Source organism: Phocoena sinus, chromosome 17 (assembly GCF_008692025.1).
Source record: "Phocoena sinus isolate mPhoSin1 chromosome 17, mPhoSin1.pri, whole genome shotgun sequence".
In the NCBI taxonomy this organism is placed as follows: Eukaryota; Metazoa; Chordata; class Mammalia; order Artiodactyla; family Phocoenidae; genus Phocoena; species Phocoena sinus.
In genome coordinates, this window is record NC_045779.1 from 36515072 (window position 1) to 36533440 (window position 18369).

Below are 18369 nucleotides of genomic sequence, written 5' to 3' on the forward strand. Positions count from 1 at the left end.
CCAGGAAAACAGAAGTTGGACAGGAAAGGATATGTAATCATAGCACTATGGTACTCAGCTGTGAATAATATATATATATATATGTTGATATTTAATGATACTTAAAATATGTATAATAATACCTCAAATTGTAATCTAAATCTATTGGGAGGATGAGCAATGGATTTTCTACATGTGGAGAGCATATGTTGGGAAGAGGGTAAATATTACTTGTAATAGGAAGTCACAAGAAAATATCAAAAAGTGATGACAAATCAATAAATAGTAGAATAAGCATTTTATTGGAAATAAAATTATAAATAGTCAAATGAGTTGAAAATGATTTTCTGGGTTACAGGAAATGAGGGATCAGGAAGTATGAGGCAGGGTACTCATTGCTTTTCAGAATAAACCATGCAATACTATTTGAATTTTAGAATGAGGATGGAGGTCTCTGGTGGCCTGTATCACATCATCACATGAGCTCAACTCTAATTTTGGCCATTTCTTGGGAGGGCAAACACACCTGATGCCAACAGGGTCCAATCTCAAGCATAGACTTTCTGCCCCAGTGACTTCTCAGAAGCTGTTGGGGCCCACTGGAACCACTGCACAGGACTATCTGTGAAGAGCAAGTAATGGGAAATAAACACCCCCAGGGTTACCCTCAATTGATGGGCGATGGGAGTCAGTGGATGGGGGTTGGGAGTCAGCCTTCAGGGGATAATTCTGGAGATACTCTGGATACTTCTCAGGAGATCCTGCTGGAACTGACCTTCTAGTCCCACTCCTGTTGTCCACCATAGCAACACCAAATCTTTTCTCCTTCCTGTCTCAATCTCCTTGCTCTCCCACTCCTGCTTCCTGGAATCACCTTCACAGTAAACTTTCTATACCCTAGTCCTTGTCTCAGCCCTGGCTGCAGGAGGATCCAAACAAAATAAAAAACATATATAAAAAATTATAAGATACAAGTTTAAAAAATTAGAAGTAGGATAAATAAAGTAGTTGCATTGATGTTATAGAAAAGAGATTTTATGGCTTGGAATTCCTAGTCACAGCCTTATACCTAGTTTCAGAATACATTCTGTTTTAACTTAAAAACAGAAATGAGCATGCTGTACTTTGAAGAATATTTTAGATGACTAAAATGTCCCTAATGATGATGAAGACTGGTGCTGAATATGCTGGTGAAAAGCTGAAATAAAATTGTTTCATGAAATGTTAGAGGGGGAGATTAACATATTATTTTATAATTGTTTAATTAAAATATTTAACATAAAATATGTGATATCAATATCATATATATGATTTACTTATATAACTACATTAAAAAGTTATATATACCATTCTATAACATATATTCTTTATATAATATAATAAATGATTTAATATATCAAAATGTATGGTTATTTGAGGCAAGTAGCAGAAAGTCACTGCACTGAGCTGAAAGTAATTATTTACTCAGATGTAGTATTTTCTACCAACCTATAAGCAACCTTGTCAGAGTGGACCATTATGGGATATAGAAATGAACTAACCAGAGCTACCACAGAGCAATGCAGAAACAGGATGACAAAGGACTCATACTCTGAACTATCCTGGTGAAGGTTAGTTGGCAAGTCAAGGAAGATTGGCAGTTTACATCAATATCACCCTGAGATCACTACAACAAATTATTTGAAATTGTTTAATGACGGCTGTGGGCATGTGTTAGATTTCATATATATATTATTGCTAAAATTCTCTCTTCCATAACCCCCAGAATAATCACTTCTGGAGAGCTTCTTACTTCTGTCTGCTATTGCTGACTGGAACCTTGTTTTGGAACCTTGTTTGCCTCTTAAATATAATTGTTCTGTAGTGTCTTTACTTTCCATTCTAGGTGTAGCCTCATGGCAATCTCATCCAGTCCTTGGCTTCAGGCTTCAATTCCCTTAGATCAACGATTCTCAGTGCTGGCTGCATATTAGCAACACCTGTGGAACTTTTAAAACCTACTAATACCTGGGTTCTACTCTCTCTAGACCTGAGATTCTGATTGAAGTGTTCTGGGGCCAGCCACGTGATCTGAAATCTCCCCAGGTGATAATCAACCGCTGAATTGCAATCTATTCATGTAGCTGCTGATGACTCACAAAACTTAATATTTATTTTCTACCTTCTACTGAGTTGTAGATCCATATTTCCTAATGCTATCTGTGAGGTGGCATAGGGCAGTGATTGAGAATGTGTGTTTTTGTACTGTAATGCCCCAACCCCCAGGCCACAGACCAGTACCAGTCTGTGGCCTGTTAGGAACCGGGCTGCACAGCAGGAGGGGAGCAGAGGGCAAGGAACGAAGCTTCATCTGTATTTACAACCCCTCCCCATCACTCGCATTACCTCCTGAGCTCCACCTCCTGTCAGATCAGCAGCGACATTAGATTCTCATAAGAGCTCAAAACCTACTGTGAACTGTGCATGCCAGGCATCTAGGTTGCACACTCCTTATGAGAATCTAATGCCTGATGATCTGAGGTGGAGCTGAGACAGTGATGCTAGCACTGGGGAGCGGCTGCAAATACAGATTATTGTTAGCAGAGAGGTTTGACCGCATAGAGACCATAATAAATCAATTGCTTGAAGACTCATATCAAAGCCCTATCAGTGAGTGACAAGTGGCAATTAAGCTGTATCTGTTGGCAGGCTTCAAGTCAGAATCCAACACTTATTCTAGTCCATGCGTGGCCTGCCCAATATTTTATTTACCACTTCCATCCGTGCCTCTTTCCCACACTGCGTACTTGTCTCAGTCACAGTTTTGGTAAACCTACGAGCTAACCCTAGCCAAAATGAGTAAAAAACAAACATCACTGGAGAGCTTCTTTGAAAAGAGGGAAAGTCTCAATGATGAGACAGCAGAAGACCCTAAGACTACCAACAAAAAGAAAGGTGCATTTAAAAGACAATACCAAGAGTCCTACTTAAATTGTGGTTTCATCGCAACAGGTGATTCACATTCTCCAAGCCTGCTTTGTATAATATGTAAGGAACAGCTATCCAGTGAAGCCATGAAACCTCTGAAACTGCTTCGCCGCATGGAGACCAAGCACCCTGCATTAAAAGACAAGCCTTTGGAGTTTTTCAAAAGAGAAAAATGTGAATACGAAGAACAGACGCAATTATTGAAGGCCACCACTTCATCAAATGTGTCTGCACTGAGAGCATCATTCTCAGTGACTAACCACATTGCTAAAGCTAAGAAGCCCTTTACTATTGGTGAAGAGTGGATCCTGCCTGCTGCTAAGGACATTTGTTGTGAAATTTTAGGAGAGGCTGCAGTTCAAAAGGTGGCACGTGTTCCTCTTTTGGCTAGCACCATAACTAGACGAACTGATGAGATAGCAGGATATCGAGGCACAATTATTAGAGAGATTAATGAGTCACCGTGGTACACAATCCAGGTTGATGAATCTATCGATGCTGACAACAAGGCAACAATGCTTGTTTTTGTGCGATATATTTTTCAAGAGGATGTGCATGAGGGTATGTTAGGTGCGCTTTTGTTGCCAACCAACATCACAGCTGCAGAACTATTCAAGTATTTGAATGATTACATATCAGGAAAACTGAATGGTCATTCTGTGTCAGGATATGCACGGACAGAGGGGCTGCCACGACTGGACATCTTTCTGGTTTCACTACTCATTTCAAAGAGGTTGCTTCTGTGTCATCCATAGAGAAATGCTGGCTAGCCAAAAAATGTCACCTGATCTGAACAACATTTTGCAGGATGTGATTAAAATTATCAACCACGTTAAGCCCATGCCCATACTCACATCTGTTCACGCAGCTCTGTGAGGAGATGGACGCAGAGCACACACGTCTTCTCTTATACACAGAAGTGAGATGGTTTTCTAAATGTAGATCGCTGACCAGAGTCTTTGAGTTATGAGAGCCGCTCCAGAGATTTCTTTTAGAAAAACAGTCACCACTGGCAGCATACTTCAGTGACACAGAATGGGTCACAAAGCTTGCTTACTTGTGTGATATATTCAACCTGCTCAACGAACTCAATCTGTCACTTCAGGGGAGAATGACAACTGTGTTCAAGTCAGCAGATAAAGTGGTGGCATTCAAAGCCAAACTGGAATTATGGGGGTAACGAGTGAACATTGGGATTTTTGTCATGTTTCAAACATTAGCAGAGATTGTGAAAGAGATGGAGCCAGGGCCTTCTTTCTCCCAGCTGGTGCATGATCACCTATCTCAGCTTTCAAAAGAGTTTGAGCATTACTTCCCAACCACAAAAGACCCCCCAACTGGGAAGGAATGGATCCGCAACCCATTTGTGACTAAGCTAGGTGAATTGACTTTGCCCGTGCTGGAAGAAGATCAACTGCTTGAGATCGCAAATGACGGTGCCCTTAAAAGTATGTTTGAGAAAACTTCAAATCTCCATACATTCTAGATTAAAGTCAAGGCGGCATATCCTGAGATTGCCACAAAAGCACTGAAAAGCCTGCTTCCATTTCCAACATCGTATCTTTGTGAGGCAGGGTTTTCTGCAGTGACAGCAACCAAAATGAGATTACAGAGTAGACTGGACATGAGCAACACACTTCTGGTGTCACTGTCTCCCATCACCCCCAGATGGGACCATCTAGTTGCAGGAAAAGCTCAGGGCTCTCACTGATTCTGCATTATGGTGAGTTGTATAATTATTTCATTATATATTACAGTGTAATAATAACAGAAATAAAGTGCACAGTAAATGTAATGTGCTTGAATCATCCCCAAACCATTCCCTGCCACCCCCCCACCCACCCTCAGTCCGTGGAAAAATTGTCTTCCACGAAACTGGTCCCTGGTGTAAAAAACGGTTGGGAAGCACTGCTGTAATGGAATCCTTGTTTTGGGACTTAACTGTGTGAACCTGCACGAATTACTTATCCCCTTTATGCCTTTGTTTTCTCACCTGTGAAATGGGGTTGACAATAGTAGTGGGGATTGAATAAAATAATGTTTGTAAAGCACTTAGTGCAATATTTAGAACATAGTGCTTTAAAAACAGAAGTTATTTATTTATTATAGTTACCTTTTAGGTTCTTTAATTTTAGTATTTTCGAAGTGAATTTTTAAAAAATGTTTGCTGTAACATTATTTTCAACAATAAAAATTGAAAAATACTAAGTGTTCAGCAATGGGGAATTGGTCAAGTAAAATTTGGTGTAACCATATGACAATATATTATGTTAAGAGTCCATTAAAAATGTATGGGGTAGAAATACATTTTATTCACTTTGTAAACATTCTTTTTATTTTTTAAAATGGTGTAATATATTGTGATATGAAAAAACAAGCTATGTTTCCATTTACATAAAACAAACAAAAATTTCTATGTGTCTGCATGCACATACTGCCACATAGCAAACTTTTATTAATGATAGCAATTAGGAGATGGGAATCCAGTTGGTTTTTTTCCCTTTGCATTTCTCCTGTGTATTCCAAGTTTTCTGCCTATTTGGAGAAAAAAAAGTTCTTATAAAATAGAAAAAAGAATTGATGTCATGTTCTTTTTGCTGAAACTTGCTTTTTCTCTTTGTTTTTGAGATTACACCTAAACTCACCATCCACTAAATTTTATAAATTAGAAACCAGAATTCGCCTCTGATTTTCCTTCTCGGCTCACTCGCTACAGGACATCACATCCATCACTTGTCCCTTTTCTGACCCCTTTTCTTTCGTTTTTTTTTTTTTTTTTAACTTTTTAAAGCATTTTATTTGACGATAATTTAGAATTTATAGAAAGTAGCAATAGTATAAATAACTTCATATGCTCAGGGTCACCTATGTTAACGTTTTACCCCATTTGGTTGGTCTTCTATTTCTCTCTCCCACCTCCTCCCTCCCTATTTCTCTCTTTCTCTCTCTGTGTGACCCCCCTTCTTGATTCCTGCCACCACTGCCTTCTTTAAGTGCTCATCACTTGTTCCATGCTCCACTGAAAACTTCTCAAGTATCTTCCTCTTTCCAGTCTCTGCTCATTCCATTGCATCCTCTATCACATCTATTTTCCTAAAAATCATGCAATTATATGTTCGCTTTCTAATTTTGCTGATTCCTGTTGTCCATTAAATAAACATCTTAACATGTCGCATTAAACTCTTCATGATCAATTTTGGCCTCATAGACCACACTCCATCAATCCACTCTATGCTCTATTTATATTGAACCTAAAATGTATGATTCCTTGGAATAAGGCCTTGTCATTACTCACATTTTGTTACTTACATTTTGTCATTACTCATTTTTGTTACAATGTGGAATAGTCCCTTATATCTATATCTTTTTTTGATCTGGAAACAGTTATTTTATTATTTTGCACCCAGCCGTTAATTTTCCTGCTTCAGGAAGCTTTCTTTCCTTGCCTCCTTACGTCCTTACTATTTCCAAGTCATTGTTACTTGCACCTTCTTTTATATTCTTACACCCTTGTTTATAACGAACTATGAACAAATTTTGTTTTACGTTATTCTTTCAGTCTTTGAGTGCTTACAGCACTGTGCAAGACATTGAGAATGAAACAATGTGGAAGATAGACAAAGCCTGTGTCATCGTGGAGCTAAAATACGGGGGAGATGGAGATGAAAGATAAGCAAATGACAGATTATGGCATATACCATTCTTTTGGTGTTCTGAGACCAAATATCCAACATGTGGAGGGGAGGTTTCCCATACCAAAAGTCAGCAGTTCTCAGGATGCCAGCTGGGTGTCCTAAATTCAATTCAATTCTGGCACTATCTACCTGGAGATAACAGTAGAGCCCACGGGTTAAGGGCTCAGTCCTACAAGACTGCTCCGCCCTCCCCCACTTCAGATGCCAGTTGCAAGCTCACGTAGTTACCAGTGCTTCTGATCAACTAGTTATAAATCAGAGGTTCCCACCACTGCCTCCTCGGGTTTGATTAATTTGTTAGAGCAGCTCACAGAACTCAGACTAACATTTTACTTACTAGATCACTAGTTTTTCATAAAAGGATATAAGTCAGGAACAGCCGGCTGAAAGAGGTGCATAGGGGCAAGTTGTAGGGAAAGGACTCAGAGTGTCCGTGCTCTCTCCAGGCGCCACTCTCCCAAAATCTCCATGTGTTCACCAACCTGGAAGCTCTCTGAATCCCATCCTTTTGGGTTTTAATGGAGGCTTCATTATATGGACATGATTGATTAAATCATTGGTCATTGGCAAATGAACTCAATCTCTAGCCCCTCTCTGCTTCCCAGAGGTAATAGTGAGAGGACTGTAAATTCCAACCCTCTAATCACAAGGTTGGTTCTCTTGACAATTAGTTCCCCAGTTTAGGTTACCTAAGGCCTTTCCAAAAGTCACCTCATTAACATAACAAAAGACACATTTATTGCTGTTATTAGAGGGAATTCCTAGGGTTTTAGGAGCTCTGAGCCAGGAACCACGGATGAAGACAATATGTATATGAGAAATATATATTTGGTCATCTGAATTATACATATATTTATATATATCTTATATGTCATAATATTGCATCCAGCAAGCAAGTCAGCAGAGTGAAGCCCATCAGAGAGTAGCATAAGAGGCTACTTTACATAGAGTATTCAGGGCAGGCCTCTCTGAGGATGCAACATGAGCTGAAACCTGAAAGATGAGAAGAAGCCCACTATTTGAAGAATAAGGGGAAGAATAGTTCTGGCTGACTAAGTAGGCTGAAGGATAGACTAGAAAGAGCATGCTGGATTCTCAGAAAATAAAGGTCAATGTGGTAGCAGCTCACTAAAGTGTGGGATGTGGAAGGAGATAAAACTAAAAAGAAAGCTGGGCTTTGGAAGCCATGGTGGGATTTGTATTTTATTTTTCAAGGAATAGAAAACTATGAAAGGGATTTAAAGCAGAGGGGTAATATGTTTTGATTTTTTTTTTTGATTAAATACCTTAGTCTAGCTCTTGTAAAAAAAAAAAAAGAATCAGTTGGGCCATGAGTACAGTAAATGAAATGGGAAGACCTTCAGTAACCCTGTGGATACATAATGGCACCATACACCAGAGAGTTGGTACTGGGGAGTTGGGGAGACTTAAATGGATTTGAAATATTTCTTGAATTAGAAGTGACAAAGTCAGCTGGCAAATAATAAGGCATAATCCTTGTAGCCTTGGGCTTCAGATGCTGGCCAATGGGGTTGCTAGTTACAAAAGGGATGATGGGATAACTTCTCAGTGTTTCAGATTTGGCTAATCAAGAAATCAGTCTCTGCCTTTTCATTTGGACCACATGATTTTAATCTGAGGCCCATTGGTTAGCAACCAAGCCTGGGGAGTTTCCTGATGCTGCTCACCTCCTTCTCCTACTCGCCCCCAGCTTCTGTTGAGCAGCTGTTCTGACTTCAGCTATGGTTACCCTATTTTCCTCATCACTGTATCCTTAGAATCTAACACAAAGTATGACAAATCACAGGTGCTCTGGATTATTTGCTGAACGAATGCATGTACAAGTTAATTGCCAATAAACTCAATATAGTAGTTAATTTCACAGTAAGGATTTGGTTATTCCCAACAATTGCATTTGCTGAGTTTATACATTTCCAAATAATTTATTTAGATCTTGCTAAGAGGAGGTAGCTCAATTTGGTATAACCAAATGAAACAGACATCATTATCTAGGGGTCTTAATGAAGTAGATTAGAAAATGAGAGTTATAGATTTAGTCACCTAAGGGAGACCATAATTGTTTGGGTCACCTAGCCAAACACACTTCCATTTACACTTTCAAATGTATTTTTCTCATTTCCATACTTAATTAACCTAAGGAAATAGGGCAGGTTTTATTCTTCCCATTTTGCATGAGGCCACTGAGAAATGGAAAGTTAAGTCACTTGTCCAAAGTAACAAGCCTGATCTCTGGAAAAACCAGGAATGGAAGCTGCACTTTCTAACTTTTGGTCTGTGCCATTTCTGCTATGCTGTGTGCACATTTCCTCCCAGTTGTGTATATGCAATGAGCTGGCATGACTGTTTGAACTACCTCTGGAATTTTGCATTGTGTCTTAAATGAAATAGCTCAAAAGCAATGTTATACAGACACACTTACACTATCATTCATTCCTCTACTTAGAGTACTAAAATATTTAAAAAGTCAAATCTTAAGTATCTAAATTATTTCATCTTTTGATGGGAAGGAAGACTGTGCATATTGACAGAAGACTAATTTAGAAACTGAGAAATCTATTTTATTCCTCTGGACCCTAAATTTTCATAGCTTTCTAGTACTTTTGTTCCTTTTTCAGTAAGTTATTCAGCCAGGGTTTCCATGAGAGTAAAGAAGTTGAACTCAGACGCAAGAGGGAAGACATATGGGAACATATGTATATGTATAGCTGATTCACTTTGTTGTAAAGCAGAAACTAACACACCATTGTAAAGCAATTATACCCCAATAAAGATGTTAAAAAAAAAAAAAAAAAAAGAAGTTGAACTCCTCTGGCAAGTGATACTATATTACTATGAAACAAACATCACCTATACATCCATAATCATTACAAGCCAGGTTTTTTAAGAGTTACCTGTAAGGAGAGACAATCATATGACAATGCCAAAGAGGGAGAAAAATTACTTTAGTGCCCAAGTCTGCAGAATAAACCCTTAGACAAGAGAGTTCATGGAGGTGGATTTATATCTAAACCTTCTGTTTTATAGGTCACAGATTTAGCACTCAACCTCATTCTTCTTCATTTTCTTCATCTTAACTCCTGTGATACTATTTATTAAGAGAGATGGCAGGTATCTGCCTGTCTCCTTCATAGAGAAGAACATGTCAGAAAGGACTACATGCACAGAAATATCCAAACAAAGCGAATTTCTCCTATCTGGAATAATCAAGCTATTCATAATTGTACTTCCTACCAGTCAGAGTATAAAATGCCAGTGTCAGATGAGGTTTATAACAGAGACTACAGGAAAGCATATTAATCTTAGATGAGTGAGTTTGAGGTCGCATCACTTTCCAATGAGAAATGAGGTAGAGATAATATCAAGTTCTGATGAGTTTTAGCAGGCAGATCATGACCTGATGCAATGTGAAGTCGATCTTCAAAAATCACTGTGGTCTGATTTTACTTGTCCTCAAGGATAGTCATTAGCCTGAGCTCACACTATTGGAATTTGGTTTTAAGGATGGGGCAAAGTTTTCCTGCCATAATTGCTTCCATCTGCTCCACTAACACATGTGTTCCTGCAATAAAATTTTCTAAAACTCTCCAAACTCCACATGTCCCCCTTTGACTGGGATCCTGCTGTACTGATGTTTCACCTGCATTCTGTCTGGGTGGGAATCTGTGCTGCAGCTGGATGCTGCTTTAAGGGTGGGGATGCTAGGGGAAGTACAATACTTGCTGTAAGACTCCAGTGGCAAATTGAACACAGGCTTTTGCCTTGAAAACCTCAAATTGCGGTCATGTGTGTTAGATCATACACTCTGCTCATGTCTCATCTCCTTCCAATGATTTCTTTTTCAATTGATTTTATTTTTTTATTTTAAAGGACACAAGTAATATACAAGTATATTCTTATTATAAAAGTCTTCTATTGGAATAGAAAAAAAGAAAGTTCTCCTTGAGCACACCTTCCTCCTCTACCACAAATAATAAATGAGATGTTTTCTAGGAAGCTGGAATTTCCTCTCCTTAAGAAACAAATCTGTCTTATATTCTGTCTATGAACAGATAGTCAAAGACCTCCGAAACATCTCCAAATGAAAGAAACCAAAGAAAAATAACTTTATTAAGTCACCCTCAATCACAAAATGCAAATACTCTATGAGAAGCAAAAGTGTATGTCAATGGGCATTGCTCCAGGCAAGGGGAGGGGGATGGAGATTATTGAATTGGTTTGATGAGCCTAACAATTTCAGTATGAATATCTTTGTGTACCTGAACCTCAAATTACTTTGAGGTTCATCAAGTGTGGTAGTGTAGCATATATTACTGTAGTTGTGATCTAAGTGAGAATTACTTGCCTGATTTCGGGTTCTGAAGTTCCCTCATGTGGCTGGAGTGAAACAAACTTGGGCTGCATCCAGAAACTTCCCCAGGAACTGGGGATGCTGAGTTGTTGGCTTCCTCGATCAAGAAGTGCTGAGGGTGCCACCAAGAGATAAGCAATATTCATATTACTACTTTGTTTAGTCTCTAAAACCATAGTTTTTAGTTGCAGGATCTTATTTAGAAATCTCATTTTCATGTATATCTCTGTGTGTATGTATAATATGTATATATATTTAATTCTATATATTTGTTGAGATACATAATTTTTCTAATTTTTTTGTTGGTAAAAACACAGACTTTTAAATGTAATAAATGCATAGTATGGATATGTTTGTGTGTATTCCTTTTAGTCCCTATGGACACTAACATTCCTTGAGGAAGGTAAAAAGTTCAAAGTCCAGAGTTGATAGTTTAGGTTGTTAGATTTATCTACCACCTCTGATGAATGTTTTGTCCAAGAGATAGCATTCATTTAAAAATAGAAAGTCTGCGTTCCCTGGTAGACTGTTTAATGTAGACAGGGAAAACATGGGCAGAGAGTGAGGCTGTGCTGTTGTCAAGGCCCAGAGAAGGACAAGACAGGAAGACCAAGGATCGTATGCTGAAGAGGGTCAAAGAGGTCATCTAATCCATCCCCTGAACATCAATCCTGGCCTTAGACAAGACCACTCCTAAGCCACAGAAGACATATGACTGTCAAGCCACATTAAAGTGTCTCAGGAGGCACACCCTCCCTCTGTAACTCATTCAGAATCCAATAAAGCTGCCAGAAAGTTCTTGCATGCCTCTCCCTGGCCATCTATTACTTATTTCATGGAAATTAAAAAGTGTGTGTTAGCATCTACCTCAATAGCATCTCAGGTTTCAAAACTATTAAAGGGTTCTTTTTCAGCTTTTTTGTTTGGTTTAGATTCCTTTATATAATATTTAATGTATATATAATATATTTGGGGAAATTGTGAGGGAGTAAAATAATAAAATAAATGGACATAAATCCACTACCTACAAGACCTATTTCCATTGCAGGCATCTGCATACTCTTTTCTGAGTCCATTGCTTAGTACCCAGAAGTAACAATTATTCTGAATTTTTGATTTAGCATTCCTTTGCTTTTTCTTTTCTTTTTAGATTTGTATGTATACAATCTAAAATTTAGATGATTTATTTTTACTGTTTTAGCTTTATAAAAATGACACTGTAAGTATTAACCCATGTCTTGTTTTTATCTTTCAAAATAATATTTCTAAGATTCATTGATGTTTTGTAAGAGTTCACTCATTTTCATTGTTATATAATATTCCTTCCTCTGAATGTATCACCATTTAATTGTTTTTCTGCTGATGGACATTTCAATAGTTTCCAGTTTTTTTGCTGTTATAAACAATGCCATTATGAAAATTTTGAATTATCTTGTTTCCATGATAACCTATAAGTTTCTCTAGAACAATATTTTTTAAACTATGGATTAGAAGTCATTATCAGATCATAAAATAAGTTTAATAAGCCTTAGCCAGAAATTTTTATAAATGAAATAATTGAATAAAAAACCATCAGTTTAAGAGTATTCATAAAACTTTTGGTTTTGTATTTGTATGTTTTGAATGTACTGGGTAGAAAAGCTGAAGATAAAGCCAAATTGCTTTCCACGTAATTGTACCAATTTACATCTTCAATAATGATAGATATTGTTTTCTTTGTTCCAGATTCTTGTTAATGCTTAAAATTGGCAGATTTCTTAGTTTTTGCCATTTTGGTATGAAATTTAATTGAGTTTTTAATTTTAATTTTGTTGATTACTGGTAAGGTTGAGTATTTTTTCATGTTTATTTGTCATCTATACATTTTATGTAAAACACTTCTTATATGTTTTGCCCAATTGCTATTAGGTTATCTTTTTCTTTATTGCCCTGATTCAAGTACTTTACATGGTATAGATACAATATTTTTTTTAGTTATTTTTTCGAAAATATCTTCTCTCATTTTGTGATTTGTTTTCATTTTCTCTATTGCCTCTTGTTAAGCAGAAGTATTTAGTTTTAATGTAGCCATATATTTTTCTATTTTATGGCTAGTGCTTTGGGGTCTTCTTTAATAAACCCTTCTGTACTCCAAAGGCATCAAATATATTCATAAATTTTCTTCTAACTGTTTAAAAGATTTTACTTAAAATGTGATATGAAGTAAGGGTCAAAGGACATTTTATTCCATAAGGATACTGAATTGTCCTAATACCATTGGTTGCAGAGACCATCCTTTACTCAATGATCTGCAATGTTATTTATTTAATATTTCCATTTCCACATATGTAAGGGTCTTACATTGTCTTAATTACTAGACAGTGCATTACTAGATAAGAGCTCAATATATCTTAATCAGGAGGCTCTTGGCATTTGGGGCAGTATTATGTGAGGCTTTGTCACATGAGACTGCCTCACACATTGCAAGATGCTAGTTTTGGTAGAAAACATTTTGCTAGTCATTGTGAGTAAGAAAATCATTTCCCACCCCCACCATTTTAAACACTCCATTTATAACATGGCCAGTTGAAAACCACTGTATATGGCTTTACAACAGATGTAGATACCTGGTAGGGTAGGTCCTTATCCTTATTTTTCTTTTTAGTTTGTTTTGATGAACTTTAGACCTTTTCTCTTTCTTCAGATTTTAGAAAAACTTGAACAGCTCCTCAAAACATCTTTTTAGAATTTTGATTGAAATTATGTTTAATCAATGGTCCAGTTTGGGTAGAATTAATATATGAGTCTATCTTCCTACTCATGAGTAATATCCATTTATTCAGGTCTTCTCTAATGTCTTCAATAAAGTAAAAAATTCCCTGAAGCTCTTGTTCATATTTTGTTATTTTTAGGTATAATATTTTTTCACCATTATTATAAATGGGAAAACTTTATTTGTATTCTTCAGTATATGGATAGGCAATTGACTTTCTTATGTTAATTTAATATGTGGTCACCTTGCTAAACTCTCACTCTAATTCTAATGATTTACATACACTCTTTTAGATTTTTGCCAATGTTGGCAATCATATCATCTGTGATAGTTCTATATTTAGGGCTATATTAGGAAATATAGTTAGGAAATATATTAGGAAATATAGTTCCTATATTTCCTTTACAATCCTTATAGGTCTTGGTCTCTTTTCTTTTCTTACTAGTCAAGACTTTAATACAAAGTATCCTAGGGCTTTCATCACAAATTATAGCAAATTTGGTGACTTAAAAGAGCAGAAATTTATTCTCTCACAGCTCTGGACATCAGAAGTCTGAAATCCAGATGTTGGCAGCATTGGTACCTTCTTGAGGCTCTGAGGGAGAACCTGTTTCATGCCTCTCTGCTAGCTTCTGATGACTGTTGCCAACCCTTGGCATTCCTTGGTTTATAGCTGCATAACTCCAACCGCTCCTTCTGTTTCATGTGACTTTCCCTCTCTGTGTTTGTGTCTCTCATTTCCCTCTCCTTTCTCTTATAAGGACAGAGTCCTTGAATATAGAATCCATCTTAAATTTAGGGTGGTCTCATCTTCAGATCCCTAACTGCATCTGCAAAGACCCTATTTTCAAATAAGGTCAATTTTCAGGGGTATTTCTTTCAGGGAGAAATCATTCAACCCACAACAGACCTCCAAGAAAATATTGAATAGACACAGGCTAATATGTTCCAGTACTTTAACTCTTAGTTTTTATTTTAATTTTTATAAAGATGGTATGTTTAGATTTATTATCAATTAGCCAAACTGTTAACATTTATTTGATCATCTCTACTTCTTTCTTCTTAGACCTTATTTTTGGAGATTTTTTTTCTTTTCTCTGAAGTATATTTCACAGAAGTTTCTTTAGTAAATTTCTTTTGAAAGTAAATGCAGTATTTTTCTTTTTCTGAAAATGTTTTTATTTATTCTCATCATTAAAAAATAGTTATGTTGCATACAGTGTTCTGAGTTGACAGTTATTTTCTCACCATACCTTAAAAATATTCTATTTTCTTGGCCTTGATTTTGAAAAGTTGCCTATTGGTGTTTCGTTTACAAGTAATTAATTTTGAATACTTTAAAGAACTTCCCTTTGTGTTTGATGTTCTGAAGCTTCACTACAATGTGAGTAATTTTTTAAATTTATCCTGCTTGTCATACATTTTGGTTTCTCTGAATTCATGTCTCCTATTGTTCTAGAAAATTATCGTTGTTATCTCTTTGACTATTGCTTCTCCATTTAAAAAATGTTCTCATTTTGACACAAATTTGTATTGGTTTCTCTTTCTTTTCTCTACGTCCTTTAAATTTTCTTTCATTTTTTCCCATCTCCTCGTGTCTCTATGCAGCATTCTGTTAAGCTCTTTCTTAATTATATTTGTTTTATACAACCATTGTACTTTTATTTCATTGACTTTATTTTTCATTTCTAAAAGTTCTATTTGGTTCTTTTTCAAGTAAGCTATGGTATTTTTGAGAATATCTATTAATTGCTTATTTTTTAAATTATATTCTTATTTCTTTAAACTCTTTACACACATTTATTCTATATCTGATATTTCCAATATCTGACGTTCTTGGGAATGTAATATGTTATTTATTGTTTCTGTTGACTTTCACTTATAGTAACTTGCTTTCTTATGACATTTTTGTTGTTGTTGTTGTATGTGTGCTGATTTTTGTGTTATGAACATATATTGCATATAACTTTGGGTTTGTTTCATCTCCTAGGTAAGTTGACTCCTACAGCACATAACTTATTCTGTAAAAATTGAGGACCTAAGTAGAAAATGTTTTCATCTACAGATAACTTGTGTTTTCTTCACTTATGGTCTAAGGGCTGCTCCCAACCTATGAAACCATCTTAGCACAATTCTCCACCTCAGGTTCAGCTCCCCTTCTTTGTGGAGCACAGAATCATTTATGATTCCAGCTGGGATCTGAATTTTTCCCTAGGTACACATTGCTTTTACATCACTATTCATTGCTTCCTTCCACCAGCCTTGTTTTCAGTTCACTTTGTTTTTAAAATGTTTGTTGTAAATTACCATGGGAGGTATTTTAAGGGTTGGGTATGGCATGTAAAAGAAACATAAATTTAAATTTTCTTTCTGGCTTCTCACCATTGCTATCTTTCTTCTTGGTGCATTCAATAGAAGTGGAAAGATGGGCCATGTTTCTCTTTACCTTCCATTTTATACAGCATAATGATGACAGAGTTGAATCTTATTTATTTCACTAAGCATGAGTTAGTAAAGCTGTTAAAATGTGGATCTCAGATTTAGATTTGTATTCCAAATTTATAAATCAGTTCCACTTATTCATCATAAACTATGACTTCCTTTTTAAAATTAAAGATGTGGCTTCTTAGGACAGCTCTAAAGTCTTCTTGGAAATCATATTATTCTTAAAACAGATTTTGTCAAGTTAAGTTTAAGTGAATCAGAACATACGGATTACACATTCATTAAAACACACACATGGGTTGTGAAATGACAGAAAAATGTGTTTGGCAAAACCCAATTGGCAACTTTCCAAAACCAAAACATTTAAAAACTAGTATTTAATCATTTTCTAAACCTCAAACATGGCCAGATTTTTCAATACCTAGGAGTTATATTCTTTGATATATTTATTCTTTTATGACAGAGAATAACTTCTACTAATTTTAAATGCTTAGTTTATAAATATTACTAATAAAATCCTGTATATCAGGTCTTTCAGCATTTGCTCTTCCAATAAAGTAAAGAACTCAAAATGAGCAGGATGACAAAAGACATAAGACCTGATATGACCTCTTATTTTGTACATAGAAGAAGGCCTGGGTACAAAGACAAGCCATCACATATGCAAAAAACTTAGCAATGTTCAAATGTCAAATTTAACTGCTATTTAAAAAAAAAATTCTGCAATTAATTGACCAAGAAAGCCAGGAAGCATTTTGAAAAGACCTTTGATTATCACTTTAACTTTAGAAAAGTAATCATTGTCTTCTGGTTTCTTAGATTCAAATCATTATTTTCACATTCATGTGAATCAACACTATCAGTTGCAAATGGGGCTATTAGGCCCTGTGAGATTAGTTTCATAGAAAAAAATATGTTTACTTTCCAAGTTCTTAACGTGGCTGTGCTAAAACTTGTTGACGTTTCCAGAGTATTCACTTCACTTTCACTCTAATGTGGTCAAGATGGTTCAAATTTAGCATACTGATGGAGAAGTACTGTTTCTTAAAAAGGATAGAAGTTTTAGTCCTCCATGCAACAATTCTTTTTTTTTTTTAATTTTTAAACTCTATTGGAATATAATTGCTTTACAAAGTTGGTTAGTTTCTGTTGTATAACAAAGCAAATCAGCTATACGTATACATACATCCCCTTATCCCCTCCCTCTTGTGGCTCCCTCCCACCCTCCCTATCCCACCCCTCTAGGTGGTCACAATGCACTGAGCTGATCTCCCTGTGCTATGTGGCTGCTTCCCACTAGCTATGTATTTACATTTGGTGGTGTATATTTCTCAATGACACTCTCTTACTTCGTCCCAGCTTCCATTTCCCTCTCCCTATGTCCTTAAGTCCATTTTCTACATATGAGCCTTTATTCCTATCCTGCACCCAGGTTTGTCAGAACAATTTTTTTTTTTTTTTTTAGATTCCATATATATGTGTTAACATACAGTATTTGTTTTTCTCTTTCTGACTGCCTTCACTCTGTATTACAGACTCTAGGTCCATCTACCTCACTACAAATAACTCAATTTTGTTTCTTTTTAAGGCTGAGTAATATTCCATTGTATATATGTGCCATATCTTCTTTATCCATTCATCTGTTTATGGACACTTAGGTTGCTTCCATGTCCTGGCTGTTGTAAATTGAGCTGCAACGCATATTGTGGTACATGACTCTTTTTAAATTACAGTTTTCTCAGAATATATGCCCAGTAGTGGGATTACTGGGGCACATGGTAGTTCTATTTTTAGCTTTTTAAGGAGCCTCCATACTGTTCTCCATAGTGGCTGTATCAATTTATATTCCCACCAACAGTGCAAGAGGGTTCCCTTTTCTCCACACCTTCTCCAGCATTTATTGTTTATAGACTTTTTTGATGATGGCCATTCTGACCCCTGTGAGGTGATACCTCATTGTAGTTTTGATTTGCACTTCTCTAATGATTAGTGATGTTGAGCATCCTTTCATGTGTTTGTTGGCAATGTGTATGGCTTCTTTGGAGAAATGTCTATTTAGGTCCTCTGCCCATTTTGGATTGGGTTGTTTATTTTTTTGATATTGAGCTGCATGAGCTGCTTGTATATTTGTAGAGTAATCCTTTGTCAGTTGCTTTGTTCGC

The 18369-nt window shown here is 36.3% G+C and overlaps 1 long non-coding RNA gene across 1 annotated transcript; it reads left to right on the forward strand.

The window, feature by feature from the left end:
- Window positions 1–2519: 2519 nt before the first annotated feature.
- On the forward strand, window positions 2520–4589 carry LOC116742187. Its single transcript, XR_004346395.1, has 3 exons — window positions 2520–2659; window positions 3981–3985; window positions 4559–4589. It is a non-coding gene; the product is annotated as an uncharacterized LOC116742187 (long non-coding RNA).
- Window positions 4590–18369: the final 13780 nt, after the last annotated feature.